The 17,595-nt window shown below is 43.3% G+C and overlaps 2 protein-coding genes across 33 annotated transcripts in view; one reads left to right on the forward strand and one right to left on the reverse strand.

Annotated features, from left to right (window-relative positions):
• The window catches only part of Baz2b (bromodomain adjacent to zinc finger domain, 2B), a 310,551-nt gene extending 294,593 nt beyond the window's left edge, over positions 1-15,958 (reverse strand). For 19 of the 32 annotated variants that reach the window (XR_001783145.2, XM_030251842.1, XM_017319097.2 and 16 more), the window contains exon 1: positions 15,758-15,901. The gene's annotated coding sequence lies outside the window, so the exon portion shown is untranslated. Of the gene's footprint in view, positions 1-15,757 lie in introns of all 32 variants that reach the window. The other 13 variants (XM_017319098.2, XM_017319095.2, XM_017319089.2 and 10 more) reach the window with 7 other exon arrangements.
• Positions 15,959-15,980: 22 nt separating this feature from the next.
• Positions 15,981-17,595, forward strand: part of Marchf7 (membrane associated ring-CH-type finger 7) — a 38,450-nt gene continuing 36,835 nt past the window's right edge. Inside the window, exon 1 of the mRNA NM_020575.2 lies at positions 15,981-16,129. The gene's annotated coding sequence lies outside the window, so the exon portion shown is untranslated. The remainder of the gene's footprint in view (positions 16,130-17,595) is intronic.

The raw sequence follows: 17,595 nt of genomic DNA on the forward strand, positions 1-17,595 counted from the left end.
ATATTTGACTTTTCTCACTTATAATGACATTTTCAAGATTTCTTCATGTTAGATGTCCTAACATCTAAGATGTGATGGTTTGTATATGCCTGGCCCAGGGAGTGGCAATATTTGGAGGTGTGGCTTTGTTGGAGTAGGTTGCCACTGTGGGCATAGGCTCCTAGCTGTCTGGAATTGAATCTTCCACTAGGAGCCTTCAGATGAAGATGTAGAACTCTCAGCTCTGCCTGCACCATGCCTACCTGGATACTGCCATGCTCCTGCGTTGATGATTATTGACTGAACCTCTGAGCCTATAAACCAGCCCTAATTAAATGTTGTCCTTTATAACACTTGCCTGGGTCATAATAGTGTCTGTTCACAGCAGTAAAACCCTAAAGATAGGCATGAAGCAGAACTTCCATTTTCTGGATGAGTCAGACTACTTTGGTTACTCTGCTCATCACTGTGACCAAAAACCCAACAAGCAACTTAAAGGAGGATTTGTTTGGGCTCACAGTTTAGGGATATAGCTCACCATGACAGGGAAGACATGGCAGAAGTTGGGTGGCTTGCAGTTTCAGTAAGTGAGAATTTGCTCATACCTCGTCAGATCAGAAAACAGAGAAAGAGTGTTCGGCTGGCTTTCTTCTGTTTCCCTTTTCTACCCATCTCAGGACCCCCGCCAGCCCAGAGATGTCACTCCCATGTTCAGGGTAACTCTTCTCTCTTCAGCTAACCTCTCTGCAAATGCCCTGTAAAGGCACACCTAGGAGTATGTGTCCTAGGTGACTCTAAATCTAGTCAAGCTGAAAATGATGATTGCTATGCCATTGCACACAGACATGCTATGCCATTGCACACAGACGTGCTGTTCTGTTTATCATCTGTTGGTCAATGCACACAGGTTCCACATCTGAAGCTACTATGGATATTTTATCTTGGATCCTTTGTGACACATGGTCCATTTTCTTTCTTTTTTCTTTTTTTGATTTTTTTTTTTTTTTTCGAGACAGGGTTTCTCTGTGTAGCCCTGGCTGTCCTGGAACTCACTCTGTAGACCAGGCTGGCCTCGAACTCCCTCCCAAGTGCTGGGATTAAAGGCGTGTGCCACCACTGCCTTGCTTATGGTCCATTTTCTTAAGTCAATAGCATCTATAGGAATTAAACTAATGAGCCTTTCAGTAATTATATTTAACCCTTTGAGGAACTGACAAACTGTTTTCCTAAGTATCTACATCATTTTATATTCCCAATAAAGATGTACTATGATTCCAGTTGTCCATGTCACCATTAAAATTTACCTTTTTATTGTCTTACTGTGTGAAAGATATCTCACTGTAGTCTTTTATGTGGTTGTCTACCTAAATCTTAAATAAAAGTTCAGTTATTTCTCTTTTCATTGTTGGATTGTTCTGATTGGTTTCCTGTTTTTGTTTTTTCTTTTCAGTAGCTCAGCCTGCCCTTACCTAGCGCCCTTCCTACTTCAGCCTCCCAAGACATGAGGTCATATGTCAGTCCTACCATTCCTCTTTGTAGATCTTTTACTCACTGTAAATCATGTTTACAATGTGAGGTGTGGGGTTCAAATTCATTCTTTACATGTCAGTTTCTTTCTACTCTGTATTGTTTAAAATATTTTCTTTCCTTCCTGTCTTAGCATTCTTGAAATCAGTTAACCATAAATAAAAATGTTTATGTGTCTGAAAGCAAGTAAAACCAGAATGGCCAATACTTTTATAAAACTGATTTCTTTAGTTAGAAGAGGTAGTGAGAGAATACCTAAAACATTCCTCTGTTTCCTGCACCTCTATCACTGATCTACACCCCTAGGACAATCCTCTGCCTTTTAAAGACAGGGCCTCACTTGTCCAGACTAGTCTTGAACTTGGAGCTCTACTGCCTCTGCCTCCAGAGGGCGGCCATCACAGGCATGTGCTAAGCAGGCTTTTCATATGGGGCTAGGAATTGAACTCAGGTGTTCTGCGCTCTCTCCAGCTCCAAAATTCCTCTAGTCAAGAGGAGTTACCTATTTTTGTTTAAGATTCTCCATTAGGAAAATTGTTTTTATTTAAATAGTCAAGTTTAAGAAAGAGTTTATCATCAGGTCTATCTAAGAAAGTGTTTCACAGTCTTAAACAATTTTGTCTTTTATGACCTGTGTTTAAGAGAGCTCAGACAGGCCTTTAATCCTAACACTTGGAAGGCAAAGGCAAGCTGAGAACAAACTGGTGGACAGAGTGAGTTTCAGGACACCAGGGCTATGTAGAGAGATCCTGTCTCAAAACAAGCATACAAAACAAAACAACAACAAAAGTGCTCAAGAAATCAACTTAAAGGCCATGTTGTTAAAACTGGATGTGAAAATCTCATATACATGTTTATGCTTAACAGAAATCTTATTAGAATACTCATTAAAGATGTGTAATTAAACTGCTGTGTTTTAGGGCATTAGTATTTGGTTCCCAGCATCTCTATTGGGCTTTGCACAGCCACTGTAACTACAGATCCAGGGGCTCCAACACCTGTGGTTCATGTGTATACTGACACACATTTACACACATACAATTCAAAATAAATGTTAAAAACATAAATTATATTTTGGTATTACTACACTTGTTTTGTTTTACACAAGTTGTATTTGATTCACAGGAATTTGGAATTACTCAGTTTTCATCAGTTAAATACTATGTGATCACAGATAAATAACTTTGACTCTCTCGGGCTTTTTTTTTCATATGAAATATCTAATTATTTAAATTATATGTATCTACCATGAGAGTTTTGAAACTTTTAATTAGTATTTTTAAAGTACTCCAAATTGTCATGAAAAGACTTCATGAAAAGTAGCTGTAATTTTGCCCAATATAAATTATAGTTGCTAACAGATGCCAGAACACTCTTCTTCCTGACTCCTTCCTCCTTTTACCTTACTCCTCTCCACTTCCAGCCTCCTCCCCCTTCTCCTTCCCTCCCTCCCTACTGGAGAATGACACTAGACTTGTCAACCAATAGGAAAATGCTCTCCTACTGAGCTACATGACTCACCCTCATTAGAGAAAAGCTGCCCAGATTGTCCTTGAACTCACTTTGTAATGCAGGTAGACTCTTGAGTAGCTAGGATTATAGGCTTACACAAAGGGACCTGGACCTGGTTTACATCAGTTCTTTGTTTTCTTAGCAACAAAGTCTTGCTTTGAAGTCAAATTGCCGAACTCACTGTGTGGCACAAGTTGGGCTTCATGTGGCAATCCTCCTGCCTCAGGCTATATGCTAAAGTACTGTTAAAAACCTAGTTTTCCAGCTGGAGAGATGGCCCAGTGGTTAAGAGCACTGACTGCCCTTCCAGAGGTCCTGAGTTCAATCCAGCAACCACATGGTGATTTGCAACCATCTGTAATGGGATCTGATGCCCTCTTCTAGTGTGTGTCTGAAGACAGCTGAAGTGTATTCATATAAATAAATTAAAAAAAAAACCCTAGTTTTCAAAAATCTATTCTTTCTCATAACATAAAAAAACATTTAGTAGGGGCTAGAGAGATGGTTCAACGGTTAAGAGCACTGACTGCTCTTCCAGAGGTCCTAAGTTCAATTCCCAGCAACCACATGGTAGCTCACAACCATTTGAAATGGGATCTGATGCCTTCTTCTGGTATGTCTGAAGACAGCTACAGTGGACTCATATAAATAATAAATAAATGTTAAAAATTCTTTTTTAGTGAAGAGGACTAGAGTAATAGTTCACTGGCAGATTGCCTGCCCATTATATCCAATCCCTACAACTTTTTTTTTTTTTTTTTTTTTTTTTTTTGGTTTTTCGAGACAGGGTTTCTCTGTATAGCCCTGGCTGTCCTGGAGCTCACTTTGTAGACCAGGCTGGCCTTGAACTCAGAAATTCGCCTGCCTCTGCCTCCCCGAGTGCTGGGATTAAAGGCATGCGCCACCACGCCCGGCAAAACTTTTTTTTTTTTTTTTTTTTTTTTGGCAATCCCTACAACTTAAAAAGCATTTTATTTTACTAAGAACTACTACTTCACATACTCTAAAAGTATTTAGACCATTCTAACAAATACTATCATATAGTACTAAAAAAAGTCTATTTTCTAAATATAAAATAATTTATTATAAAGTATTACTACCTCTTACGTTAAGAATGTTCAACTTTTCTAATAACATTTATATTATCATGAGTAATTTTAATAATTCTCTGAATCAATGTTTTCTTTCCCATTTAAAAGTTTTTTAGGAATTAAAGCCTACATATTAAAAAAAAACTTTTTCCAAAGAACTAATAACTTACATTTTTAATTGCTATTGAAAACTTTTAAATAACGGAATAGTATCTTGAACTGCACCTATTTTAGCAATAAATGTCTCACCATCATAAACATACTAGCACATAGTCAGTGCTAGGAGATGAGTACCACGGAAGTGTCCACGAACAGCCAACATACAAATATTTCCATCACAATGAGGAGTGTGCTCTTTGGTAATCCCAGACATCAGAAGTAACGTGTGCTGACAGAACAAACAATGCAGGTCGGAATCAGACATGTGCAGTCTCCTCAGAGAAGGTGACCACATGTAACTACAGCTTCTATAAGACTGTCACGCCCTTCCTATCAGATGTTTTTGGATTATACAGCAAGTCAATATTGAAGGTGGCTTAACCACATCAAAGATATTATTAAAAATAGGGTTAGAAACAGATCTTGAATTTCCAAAGTCCAGTCTTTATAGAGCATACAGTAAATTTCAGTGCATACCTGCTAATGTTTTGTTTCAGCACTGAGATGAACAATGACCCTGAGTGTTTCTTCTTCTCTGAAGCCTAACCCTTCTTCTTGCCCAAACCTTAGTACCATATCCACAATTTGATTCATCCAAAATTTCAATAATGGGATTGCAAGCTGGCACAATCACTCTAGAAATCAGTTTGGTGGTTCCTCAGAAAATGGGACATAGTATTGAGAACCCAGCTATACCACTCCTAGGCATACACCCAGAAGATGCTCCAACATGTAATAAAGACACATGTTCCACTATGTTCATAGCAGCCTTATTTACAATAGCCAGAAGCTGGAAACACCCTGATGTGCCTCAACAGAGGAACAGATACGGAAAATGTGGTACATTTACAAACAATGACTTCATGAAATTCGCAGGCAAATGGATGGAACTTGAAAATATCATCCTGAGTGAGGTGACCCAATCCCAATCCCAAAAGAACACACACAGTATGTACTCACTGATTAGTGGATATTAGCCCAAAAGTTCAGAATACCCAAGATTCAATTCACAGACCATATGAAGCCTAAGAAGAAGGAAGAACAAAATGTGGATGCTTCAGTCCTTCTTGGAAGGGGGAATAAAATGCTCACAGGAGGAAATATGGAGACAAAGTGTGGAGCAGAGACTGAAGGAAAGGCCATGCAGAGACTGTCCCACCTGGGGATCCATCCCATATACCCATTACCAAACCCAGACTCTATTGTGGATGCCAGAAAGTGCTTGCTGATGGAAGCCTGATATGGCTGTCTCCTGAGAGGCTCTGCCAGAGCCTGACAAATATAGAGGTGGATGCTCACAGCCAATCATTGAACTGAGCGTGGAGGGGCCCAGATGGAGGAGTTGAAGAAGGCACTGAAGGAGCTGAGGGAGTTTGCAGCCCTATGGAGGTAGCAAGTGTCAACAGGCCACACTCCCCCACCCCCAGAGCTTCCGGGGACTGAACCACCAACCAAAGAATACACATATAGGGACCCATGGCTTCGGCCGGCCACATATATGGCAGAGGATGGCCTTGTAGGACATCAGTGGGAGGAGCGGCCTTAGGCCTGAGGGTGTTCAATGCCCCAGTGTAGGGGAATGCCAGGGCGGGAAGACTGGAGTGGGTGGGTGGGTGGGTAACAGGCAGGGGGAGGGGGAATGGGATAGGGTATTCCAGAGGGGAGACCTGGCAAGGGGAAAACATTTGAAATGTAAATAAAAAAATATTTAATTAAAAAAAGGAAAAAATAAGCATAAAAACACAAAATTTCAACTCAGAATTCCTAAAACCTTATTTATCTACATCATTTTCAATTATAATATGCTATTTATTGAGACAGGGCCTCATGCAGTTCAGACTTGAACGTTCTATGATGTAGAACATCGGAACCGCCTGCCCGCACCGCCTGAGTGCTGGCATTAGATCTGTGCCATATGCTTAGTTTACTTGGTGCTGGGGACCAAACCCACAGCTTCCTGTACACTAGACAAACACTTTACTGAACTACACCCCAAGCCCATAATATGCTGCTTTAAAGGTTTTCTCTCTCTATTTATGGTCATGTGTTACATAATGATGTTTCCCAGCAGGCTCCATATGTCACAGTGGTCTCATAAGATTACACTGCCTACAACCTCAACACAACAATAAAACTGCCTCACAATGTACTTCTCAGAACTTATCCCTACTGTGAAACCACATGACTGTGCTGATCACAGTTCCTCACTGCATGGAGAGGCCAGTGGTGCTGAGACATTTACTCACATGGCATTACAATGCAAAAGAAGAAATGTAAAGGACATTACAACTCTCTAAAATATTGCAGATGTCAAGTAATAAAATTGTGATACATTTCTAATTGTTCTTTTGAGTATGAAATGGATAAGGTATTAATACTATCTGTCACTAAGTGGAAACCACTTAATTGATTCTAAGAAATGTTCAACCTGTCAATGAAAAAGCATACAGAAGGTATGTATCGCAGTTATGGAGGCAAATAACATAGCAAACGATACATGAAGTTCTAAAATTCCATGCCTTACCAATTACATTAAAACAGTCAATTTACTAAAAGCTTAAAGGATCTGAGTTAGGGTCCACACTTGCATCCGGCAGCCATCAACAGCCACTAACTCCAGTTCCGGTGCATCCACCGCCCCCTGCTGGACTCCATGGCACTCGCTCATGGGGTTCCCCACATAGGCATATCCATGCACACTTTAGTTAAACACAAGAAATTCAGGACCAGCTAGGTTCCTCAGTGGGTAAAGGTGTCCGACACCAATCCTGACAACATGAGCTTAATCCCAGGACTCACGTGGGGCAAAGAGACAACCAACTCCTCAAAGTTGCCCTCTGACTTCCATACATGCACACACGGAATCAAAATAACTTAAAAATATATCTATACATTTATCTTAGGTAAAGCGTAATGTTAAATAGCCTGCCATAATTCTTCTAGATAAACATCCTTTTCAAAAGCTTTGAGCATGGAGTCTAGCTCAGTAGTACAATGCTTGCCTTGCACATACAATAACCTGGATGCAAACCCTAGCACCATAAGGAAAAATAATTTCATAACCCTGAGACTTGGCACTAACACTGTAGTTCTAGAATACAGGTAGTTATAATAATATGGAGCAAGTTTCACACGCTTATTCTAAAAAGTTGTATTCTTTCTTTTATGTATAAGATTTTAGAAATATAACTCTCATGGGAGAGAAAGGGTAGCGGAACATCTGGAAAAACCGAGCAGTTATTAAAGTCTTTAGAATGGGATTCTGGCCTCTGCATCTGTGCTCACATACACATACCGTCACAGCACACATGTACATGCATAACTTAAAAATCTTTTAAACAGTTTTTAAGTGTTGTCTTCCCTCCCTCCCTCCCTCCCTTGCAATGTAAGGTCGTGCTCATGAGGCCCTTGAACTCACCATGTAGCCTAGACCAACTCTGTACTTCTGACTCTTCACTCCACCTCCCAGTACTGCTGTAACAGCTAGGGTTGCAGGTCACCATGGGCCCAGTTCTGTACTGCCCTGGGAACTGGACCATGCATGCTTCTAGTATGCCGGGCAAGCACTCCACCAGAAGACCTATATCTCCAGCTCCTTAAGTATTACTCTCGTCCTCTTAAATTACTGGAAAAAGTCATTCTTCGATGACTTGCTATTAAAAGGTGCAGCATAAAAATAGTTCAATCATTTTGTTATTTTGTTAATAAGCCCTAGTATTTATAGATAGTAGCAACTCATTAAGTAAAAGTTGGTCATTCAGCCTGCTGCCTCTCTTACTAGATTTGTATTGCTATAACAAAATAACATAGACTAAACAATACATGCATAGTAGAAATTTATTCCTCACAGTTCTGGAGGCTGGAAAGTTTAAGATCGAGGTATTTACAAAATAATATAGACTAAGAACTTTATACGTAGTAGAAATTTATTGAAGGCTGGGAAGTTTAAGATGTAGGTGTTTAGAGGTTTGGTATCTTGTAGAGGCTATCCTGTTTCCAAGAGGAGCTGTGCCCTCCACTAGGGAGGAATGCTCTCTCTTCTTTGTCTTCTTTAAGTGGGATAGTACAACAGTTAGTCAATTCCTTCAGGCCTCTTGTAGCCCCTCCCCCCATGCTTTTTGGTTGTTTTAGGACAGAGTCCTACAATATAATTCAGGCTTGTCTCCAACTGGAAATTTCATTTTTATCTTATTTTATTTTGCCCCAGTTCCCCAGTCTGGGACTACAGGACTATTCAACCTTATGTCCAGGCCTCAAGTGTTTTATCAGGGCCATGGGAGCTTTGCTCTTATGATTTAATTACTTTCCAAAGCCTCCAGTTTTTAATATGGTTGAATTGGCCATTGCAGTTCAGCACACAGAGGCTGGTAAGGTGCCCAGGCAGGCAACGGTTTGTGCCGCCAAGCCTGATGCTCAAAGTTCAATCCTCAGTATCTACACTGAAGGAGAGACCCCACTTTTGCAAGTTGTCTTCTGAGCTCATGTACACCCACAGTAACACAGTAGCACTCATTCACACACAAATAAACACAGGGAAACACAAACCCTGTCTCAAAAAAACAAAAAAAAATTTTTAAAAAAAGTTTCCACGCACACATTTTTGCTGCATTTAGGATATGGTACTTCGCTAACAGTAGAGGTGCAATTTATAAACAACAGTAAAGGAGAAGCTGCAGGGATGCGGAGATGGCTCAACTGTCAAAGGCATGGGCAGCTCATCTAGAGGACCCAGGTTCAGTTCTCAGCACTCACAACTGCAGGCAGCTCACAACTGTAGTGACCACCGTGGAGTTCTGGTTTCTTTGATGCTATAAGACTATGTTTTCATTTTAATCCCAGGCATGGGGTACAGGGCTGCTCCAGACTGCCCACAGCAGCTGACCCGTGCACTAGCAGGGCTGTGGTTTTGCCAGCTGCAGATAGTTTCTGTGGTTGTGTGACAGCTGGAATTCTGGGGACCTTTCAGAGGGTATGTACACACTAGAGCCCCCAGGGGTGGGTTGGTGGGTGGTTGTTGTGTGCAAAGAAGAAACAACAAGAAGAAATTAGGTATCCTGATGAAGAAGCTCAAATTTGCCCCAACGTGCAGGATGCCCCTTATCAGCAGGAAGTAGTCTAATGATATGTTCCTCTATTTTTTTTCTCTCTCTTCTAGTATTTGGGGATTAAGAGGGTGGAAGAACTCACAAAGTAGCTGAAGTCCGGCTACATACAACAGTCCGTAACTTCTGTTCTAGCAGATCCGACACCCTCACACAGACACACATGCAGGCAAAACACCAACGCACATAAAATAAAAATAAATAAATTAAACCATACTGAATTGTTGAAGAAACAATAACAGTCTGATGTCATTCTAAATGTATATATAGGAAACTTTTGAAAAGAGAGAAATTTCTACTATAGGATTTTTTATACTAATAGACAGGATGAGCATTTTCTCAATCTCACACAATAGAATATTCTAGATTATTTTAAAGATGTCTAAGTAAAATTTATATTAAATTTCTACATGTTATTTAGTTTTAATAGTTAAACATGATCTACTAATTGTACTATGTATTTATTAATTTATGGTCCTTTGGTTGACCTTAGCGCCTTTCGTATGCTAGGCAATATTCTCCCAGTAAACAACTCCCCAGTTCCTTAGGATCCAAGGTTAAATTTTATCCTGTTAAAACCCTACCTTTATTGCCTCTTTTATGACTACATGGCCACGCACAGAGAACAGAGGAAGGACACACAGTAGTTTCTCAGTGTGACTGCAGAGCGTGCTGGTGGAGCAGTAGAGGCAGGAGAAGAAGGAAGAGAGGCACTCCCCAAGCCTATATTAAAATAGCTAGGATGTGAAACATAATTACTATATATTCTTTAAAACATATCTATATACAAATATGCATGAATGTCTTAGTTTATTTTCCTACTACCATGACAAAATACTGTAGCAAACACAACTCAATAGAAAAAGGGCTCTTCTGGCTCACAGTTACAAGATACATTCCATCTGGTAGGGAAGTCCCAGTGGTGGGAGCTGGATAGAAGTGGTCCCATGACATCCACAGTCAAGAGCACACAGCAAAGATCAACAGACACATGCTACTGCTCGTCCAACTCTCTTTCCAGGCAACCCAGAGCTCCACCCAGGAAATGCTGTTGCCCACATTTAGGGTGGGGTTTCCCATGCCAATGAACTCAGTTAATAAAGTTCTTCACAGGGCTACCGAATCTACACAACCCCTGACGTGTGACTCCCAGGTGATTCTAGCCTGTATCAAGTCGATAATTAAAGCTAATCACCGTACATACACGTTTATATAGAACTCAAGTAAAAACTTAAGAAGGGGATGCAACCAAACTTCTCAGAGGGATTACCCACAGAATCTCTATCAGTAGTTGCTTCTGCTTCTAGCCTCTTGAACTATAAACAGGCTATGGAGGCCAAATGTGGTTCTTATTATCACAATGAAGTGTGTTATGTGTTATGGATGTGCTTGTCTAGACTATATTATAGGAACAGTGACTATTTAATCTGGCTTTGTGGTTCCCTCTAGAAGTTTGCAGATTTTCTGTAAACAACCCGTGGTGGTTAATCTTCATTGTTAGCTTGTGGTCTTTTGAATTACCTGGGAGACAGCCAGTCTTCTGGGCATACCTAAAAGGCATTTCCTGATAGGTTTCCCTGAGGTTGAGGACCCACCCAGAGTGGAGCCGTCATCATTGTATAGGCTGGGGACCCCGACTAAATGAAAAGGGATTGAGTAGAGCACCGTTCTGTTTCTTTCTGCTTCCTAACTGCAGAAGCACTGTGACCAGCCTCCTCACTGTCCTGACACCATCTCTTCCCTGCCATGCTAAGTACCACTGTGAACCGTGATACCAGTTAGAGTCTTAGGGCTTCCAGTGCTATGGCAAAACACTATGACCGAAGAAACTCGGGAAAGAATTTTCACTTACGGTTCCGCATTACAATCCATCACTGAGAAGTCATGGCTGGAGGCTGAAACTGATGCAGAGGTCACAGAAGAACACGGCTTACTCGCTTGCTCCTCCTGCTTTCTTACCCAGGACACCAGTCCAAGGTCGGCACCACTTACACTGAGCTGGGCCTTGCTATGTCAATCATTGATCAAGAAAATGTACCACAGGTTTGTCCACAGGCCTATCTGACAGGGGGCACTTTTATCAATTGAAGTTCCCTCTTCTAAAATAACCCCAGCTTCTGCCAAACTGACATAAAACTAGTCAGCTTGCACAGGCTCTTCTTTCCAGAAGTTACTTCTGTCAGGTATTTTGTCCCCAGAACAAGAAAAGTTATGAATACAGGACCAGACAGTGAGTATTGTCTCAGGCACTCAGTTCTGATTCTGTAGGAAGAAAATAATCATACACGTGTGATGCTAAATTTACAGTGTTGACTTAAGACTTCCGTACCCAGTTCTGCAATCAACCCTTACCTGGTAGATGCTGTGCAGGAGGTTTGTGTTTGTGGATCACATCTACAGCCTGCTAACTGTATGTGAAGGCGATTACTCTCAACGATGTAGATGAGCCTCATCCAATCAGCCTCAAAAGGACTGAGGATGCCCAGGAAAGAGGAAATTCTCCCTCAAGACTGTCAAAGACTCCTGAATCTACGTGCCAGCCTGCCTTATAAATTTCAAACTTGTCAGCCACCCACGACAATCGTATTAACCAACCCTTAAAGTAAATCTCCTGTTAAGTGACAGATAATGTGTGGTATACGACTGCCCGTGCTTCTCTGGAGAACCTTGACTAATACATAGACAATACATAAACTAATGGGCATGACTGCCTCATTGAAAGTATTTACAGTAACAGCTGGTGGGGGAGATTCAGCCCAACCTCCACAAACCCGAGTTGTGTCAATAATAAGAGATGGATGCTTTCACTAAACACATTTTAATTTTTTAAGATTTAACTTTTTAATTAGATGTGTATGTGTGTATCAGTATGATGGCTTGTGCAAATCAATGCAGTGCCCTCGAAGGCTTGAAAAGGGAATCGGCTGCTTTGCAGCTGGAGGTACAGGCACTTGTGAGACACTGGATGTTGGGAACTCCAAGCGCTCTTACCCTCTGAGCCAGCTCTCCAGCCCCACACCCTAGGTTTTAAGCAGTGTAAAAGGAACCTGTGCCCCATGGATTGGAAGTCATCTTGGCTAGGACAGAGTCTGGAAGAGCTGTGAGTGACTGCAGTCTCTGAAAATGAGACCTATGCTGAAGGTGCAGCGTGAGAGCAGTTTCTCAGGGTGGCAGGCTGGTTTCATTTCACGTGTTCTTATACTTTCAAGGCTACCTTTGGAGAGCAAACTTTTTGCTGCCAAAAAAAGCAGAAGTCAATTAAAGGAATGTTTTTAGATATTCATTTATTAAATTTTGCACTTTTTCAACAAAAATTGTTGAGGAAAATTAAAAATTTAGGAGACCATTAAATACAAGGGTTACAATGTTTGGCACAAAAGGAATTCTTTTTATCAAAATGTACAGCACAGGACTTTCATGTAACATTTATTACAAATAGGGACTCTTAATCTAGAAAAACGGGACCTACCTATACGTTTATTTTTATTAGTTTTTGTTTATTTGAGTCAGAGTCTCATAGTCCAGGCTGGCTTGGAACTCTGTAGCCCAGGCTGGCCTTGAACTTGTGATCCTCCTGCCTCCGTCTCCTGAGTTCGAGTGCTGGGATTACAGGTGTGCGCCACCATGCCAGGCGCTACCTATAAATTTAAATAGTAGATTGTCAAGTTAGTTGATGACCCCAGATTCACTTCTTTAGCCTAGGGATTAATAAGATTTTCATCTCAGAAGAAATTGGTATCCCAAAAAGGTTCTGTAAATACTTGTCTCAGCGTGGAGAAACCTGTTTGTCAGAAGATTAAGATAACCTATAATTGAAAATGATCAATTTGCAAAAAGCTAACATCACCCTATCTTCTCAATAGTAAAGAATGCATAGAGGAGCTCCTAAGGAGGTTATATGGTATAAAGGTGGAAAGAGCAAACAGGTAATTTGAAATCTGAACGAGAACTCTAAGTACTCAGGCAGATTAAACAACAATAACAACAGTGCTTAAACCCAAGAATCAGGGCAGGATGAACCCGGCCAGATGACAGACAAGTTCATAAGGCAGAGGGATGAAGAGAATAAAGGCCACTAAGACAGTGTCTTAGGGAAGGAAGTAAAGAAGTGGAAATTAATGAAACGGTGTTGGCAAGAGGTCAACAGAGACCCTTGAAGTCAGAAAGGAACCACAGCTGTACGGACAGATCATCAAAGGGCTAAGAGAGAGTGCTGCAAACCAAAGGGACGGTGTCTAGTTTGTTTAGAGGAATTCTGATTTCAGATGCTTGCTATCAAATCCTTTGCTCCGATTATTGTTTTGGAAACAATAGTCACTATCTTACCTAGATTATATCCATAATTCCTAGTAAAGCATAAAATGTCTTTAGCACAACAAAATTTCAATAATTATTTATTGACAATGATAAATTACTTAAAAATTCACAGCAGAGAGTAAATCAATCTCAATCTCTGCCCCCACCCTCTCTCTCTCTCTCACACACACACTCCCCTAACTGTTCTCAAAGGATAAGCACATGTCCGTGTTTTATAGCTATTACCTAGCATTAACTAAGAATTAGAATCCAGAGCCCGTGAGGTGGCTCAACACCTAAAGGAGCCTGCTGCAAAGCCTGCTGGCCCGAGTCTGAGTCCCAGGAATCCATGGCAGGAGAGAACCCATTCCCACAAGCTGCCCCCGACCTTCACACAGGCTCTAGTGGCCAGCACCCCTCCACGTATACACACACGTACACACACACACACACACACACACACACACACACACAGAGGAAGCTGGCACCACACTCACCTCTCACAGAATCCTCAGCACTGAGAGGAGACGAAACCATAACCGGCCAACACCTGCACTGTCCTTGTCAGGGGTTCTGTAGAGAAGTTCCCACTAACTACGTTTGTCTACTATAGCTCAGGAAAATGGTGCAGTCGATCCTCTTAACACAAAATAAACTGGGAAAGATGTTCAAGGGGTCTCCACAAGGTTCAGTTCCAGAAAGGCCGAATGGTGGCTTAGACACATAACGTAACTGTTAACAATTATGGAACGCTTGCTATGTTCTAAGAACTGACAGATCCCCTCATTTAATCCCTTCAACACCACCATGAAGTTTGGGGAGCATGGCGGATTAGGGTTCCCTAACCCACAGGAAGAAGCCTGGGTTAAGGAATTCTTGGCAACATTAAAGAACTGCTGAAGACAAAGGTAATCAGACAAAGTGCTGAGATATGAACCCATGAATTCTGATTCTTAAGGGTGTTACACGGCCAAACAGAATGGAACAATTATTTCTCTTAAAAGGACAAATTACATCTCCTCAAAAGTAATCTGTACTTAATTTTATCCTTTACCAGACACTTTGTCTACTACATGCCCTAAAAGGATGACACCTGGGTGTCAACTTTAACAAAATTAAAAAAAAAAACAACCCAAAACCCTTAAGTTTGTACGAAATTTATTAGTGATGAGTGAAGAAAAATGAGAGATGATTACTGACTGTATATATGTATATATACATATGTGTATATATATATATATATATATATATATATATATATATATGTAGCATTTCACTTAGTCACTTAGTGGAATTATGTAGATCCAAGTTATTCTTTGAAACAAACACCCTTAAATCAAATAGGTCACTTAAAAACCCAAGTGCCCTCCCTGTGCTTCCAAGTTTTAGTAAGAACTTACCGTTAAACAACTTGCGTTTGGTCCATCATTGAAACGCCACATAATTTGTGGCTTTTCCCATACTCTCTTGCATTTCTTAGTCCTCATTTACATCTTAGTTTAACCACATTCACCGTGGTTTCTGAAAGTTTCTTCTCGTATTCCTCAGACTACGTCACAGATTCCCTCGCTCTTTCTAAATAAGTGAATGTCTGCTGCAAAACCTGTAGCTGCGCTCTCAGAGCTTAAAAAGCCCGATTTTTTTTTTTTTTTTTTAAGATTCCGAAGTGATCGTCCAAATACCCCGTCGCTACAACTTATTTACTCCAGGGAAACTGCCAGCAGCAGGGTGTAGGAATCAATCGGAAGGCTGTAGTAGGTGGAGGGAGAGCTGTCAAATCCTACAAGGTTGGGCAGGGAGGACGCGCCGGGGAGGCTCGAGGGGAGGTGGGGGAAAGGCAGCGTCGGACTCCATTCCGTAAACAGTCCCTGCGCCACTTGCCGAGCGCAGAGAAAACAAAATCCACCCCCGCAACCAGCCGGGCGGGACCCGGAGCGGCGGGCCTGGTAGGGGCCCGCGGCGGGCGCGGGAGCCAGGCGGGCGCCGAAGCCCCTCGCACTGCGGGCGGCGACCGGCCCGCCCGGCCTCCCGCGCCGCGCCGCTCCGGGCGCCCGCACGCCCGCACGTCGCCGACCGTCTGCGGCCGCTTACCGTGGCGCCTCGCAGCTTCCCCCGAGGCGGCCCTCAACGGCTGCCGCAGTCAGAGCACCACCCCGCGGCGGGGCACGTCTAGCCCGCCCGCAGCTCCCGGCTCCCCCGCAGCGCCGCCAGCGCCGCCGCCGCCGCGGCTCTCGCGAGAAGCGGGCGAGCGAGCGCGCAGGGGGCGGGGGAGGAGGAAGGGCGGGGCTGCCAACGGCGGCGGCCACTTCTGCGGCGCATCCGGAGGGGCGGCCGCCATTGTGCTTCGTCGCCGACTTCTCTGCCGGTAGCCCGAGAGCCGAGCCGAGCCCAGCGAGGAAGGCGGCGGCGGTGTGGCTGCGGCGAGCGCGACACTCCCTGCAGCGGAGTGCTCGGTGGAAGAGGGTAAAGAGCGGCGGCGGCGGCGTGGGGGGGAGGGGAGCGCTGGAGTGCGAGCCACCCCCACCCCCACCCGGGACCCCGGGGGCAGGGCGGGCGGGCGGGCGGGCAGATGGTGCGCGTCCCTCGGGGACCCGCGACGACCTGCGGCGCCGGGCGGCCGTAGTGCGGGGTCGGCTCACCCGGGATTTCGGTCGGTTTCCCCCAGTCCCCTCGGAGTAGGTGGAGGGAGGTAGGCCTCTCGGTGGCCCCGCACCGGGAGTGGCGTGACACGGGCATGTGAGGCAGGAAGGCTGGCTCTCCTGACCCGGGGCGAGACACGGGTGTAAGGGGCCGACTCTAGACACGCAAGGTGTGAGTAGTAAAATGCACCCTCACCTTGGAGAAACTGCGTAGTGAAGAGCGCGCACGCACACACACACACACACACCCCGAAACCACTACAGTGAACACCCTCCTTCTCCACCCCCCTACAAAAGTACGTGTTGGTATATGGGGGTGGAAATCCGTGTGGGTCATAAACATGACGTCACGATCAGTGTGAAAACAGTTTAAAGAGCGGGTCCGGGTCACACGCCATTCTGTAGTTTGTGTGTGTGTGTTTTTATTGTCTTCAGTGTCCTTATTTTTTAAGTCCCACCCCCCCTCCCCCGTTTGTATCCAGAACGTAGGGGTGAGTACCGAGATACCGTCCTGATTGACAAACAATAGTACTCTCACTAAAAAAGGTAGATCCTATGTAGTCTCACAAGATAACCCGAAATGGGGTCAGTATTTCCTTTTGAGGAGCTTTTGTGTGTGTGTGTGAGTGAGAGAAGCAGCAGTTGTGCTGAGGCAGTCGCAATGGAACCAGAAACTCTGGCATCGCCATGACCATAGTTATTTTACCTCTTAAGATCTCCTAGTTGAGATGAGTCCCCTCCACCCCCGACTCCTGGGATGCCTTTTTTAAGGAGATAGTGTGTGAAGCAGTCAGCAGAGCAGGCACACTACAGGGCATAATACTTGTACTGTGGATTTTTAATGACTTCAAACAGAAGGAATTTACCACCAAGTTTTATCATCAAGCATTCTGGTCAGAACGAAACTTGGACTTTGTGAGTTGTGTCCCTATAGCTTCATGTTTTTATGGGTTGATTAGAGGGCTCTTACCTTGTGTTTCCCGCTGGCACTGAACTCATGATGTTATCCAGACCCACCTCTAAGGTAAGATACTCTTGCTTAAGCCTTCTGAGCTCCGGGATTGCTGTGCCACCAGATCAACACCACCACACACTTCTAGTTTTGCCCTAGATGTTTGGTACACCATCCACCTCCCTCCTTCACGCCCTCCTCTTTCTCTCATACCCGAAGATTTTTTTTTCATTATTTGACAGTTTCATATATGTATATAATGCAATTCAGTACCCCCCATTACCTTATTTTCAGTTACATGATGGGTCAGATTGTCTTACACAGTGTAGGGTCTCGGG

The sequence above is a fragment of the Mus musculus genome, chromosome 2 (assembly GCF_000001635.26).
Source record: "Mus musculus strain C57BL/6J chromosome 2, GRCm38.p6 C57BL/6J".
Lineage (NCBI taxonomy): Eukaryota > Metazoa > Chordata > Mammalia > Rodentia > Muridae > Mus > Mus musculus.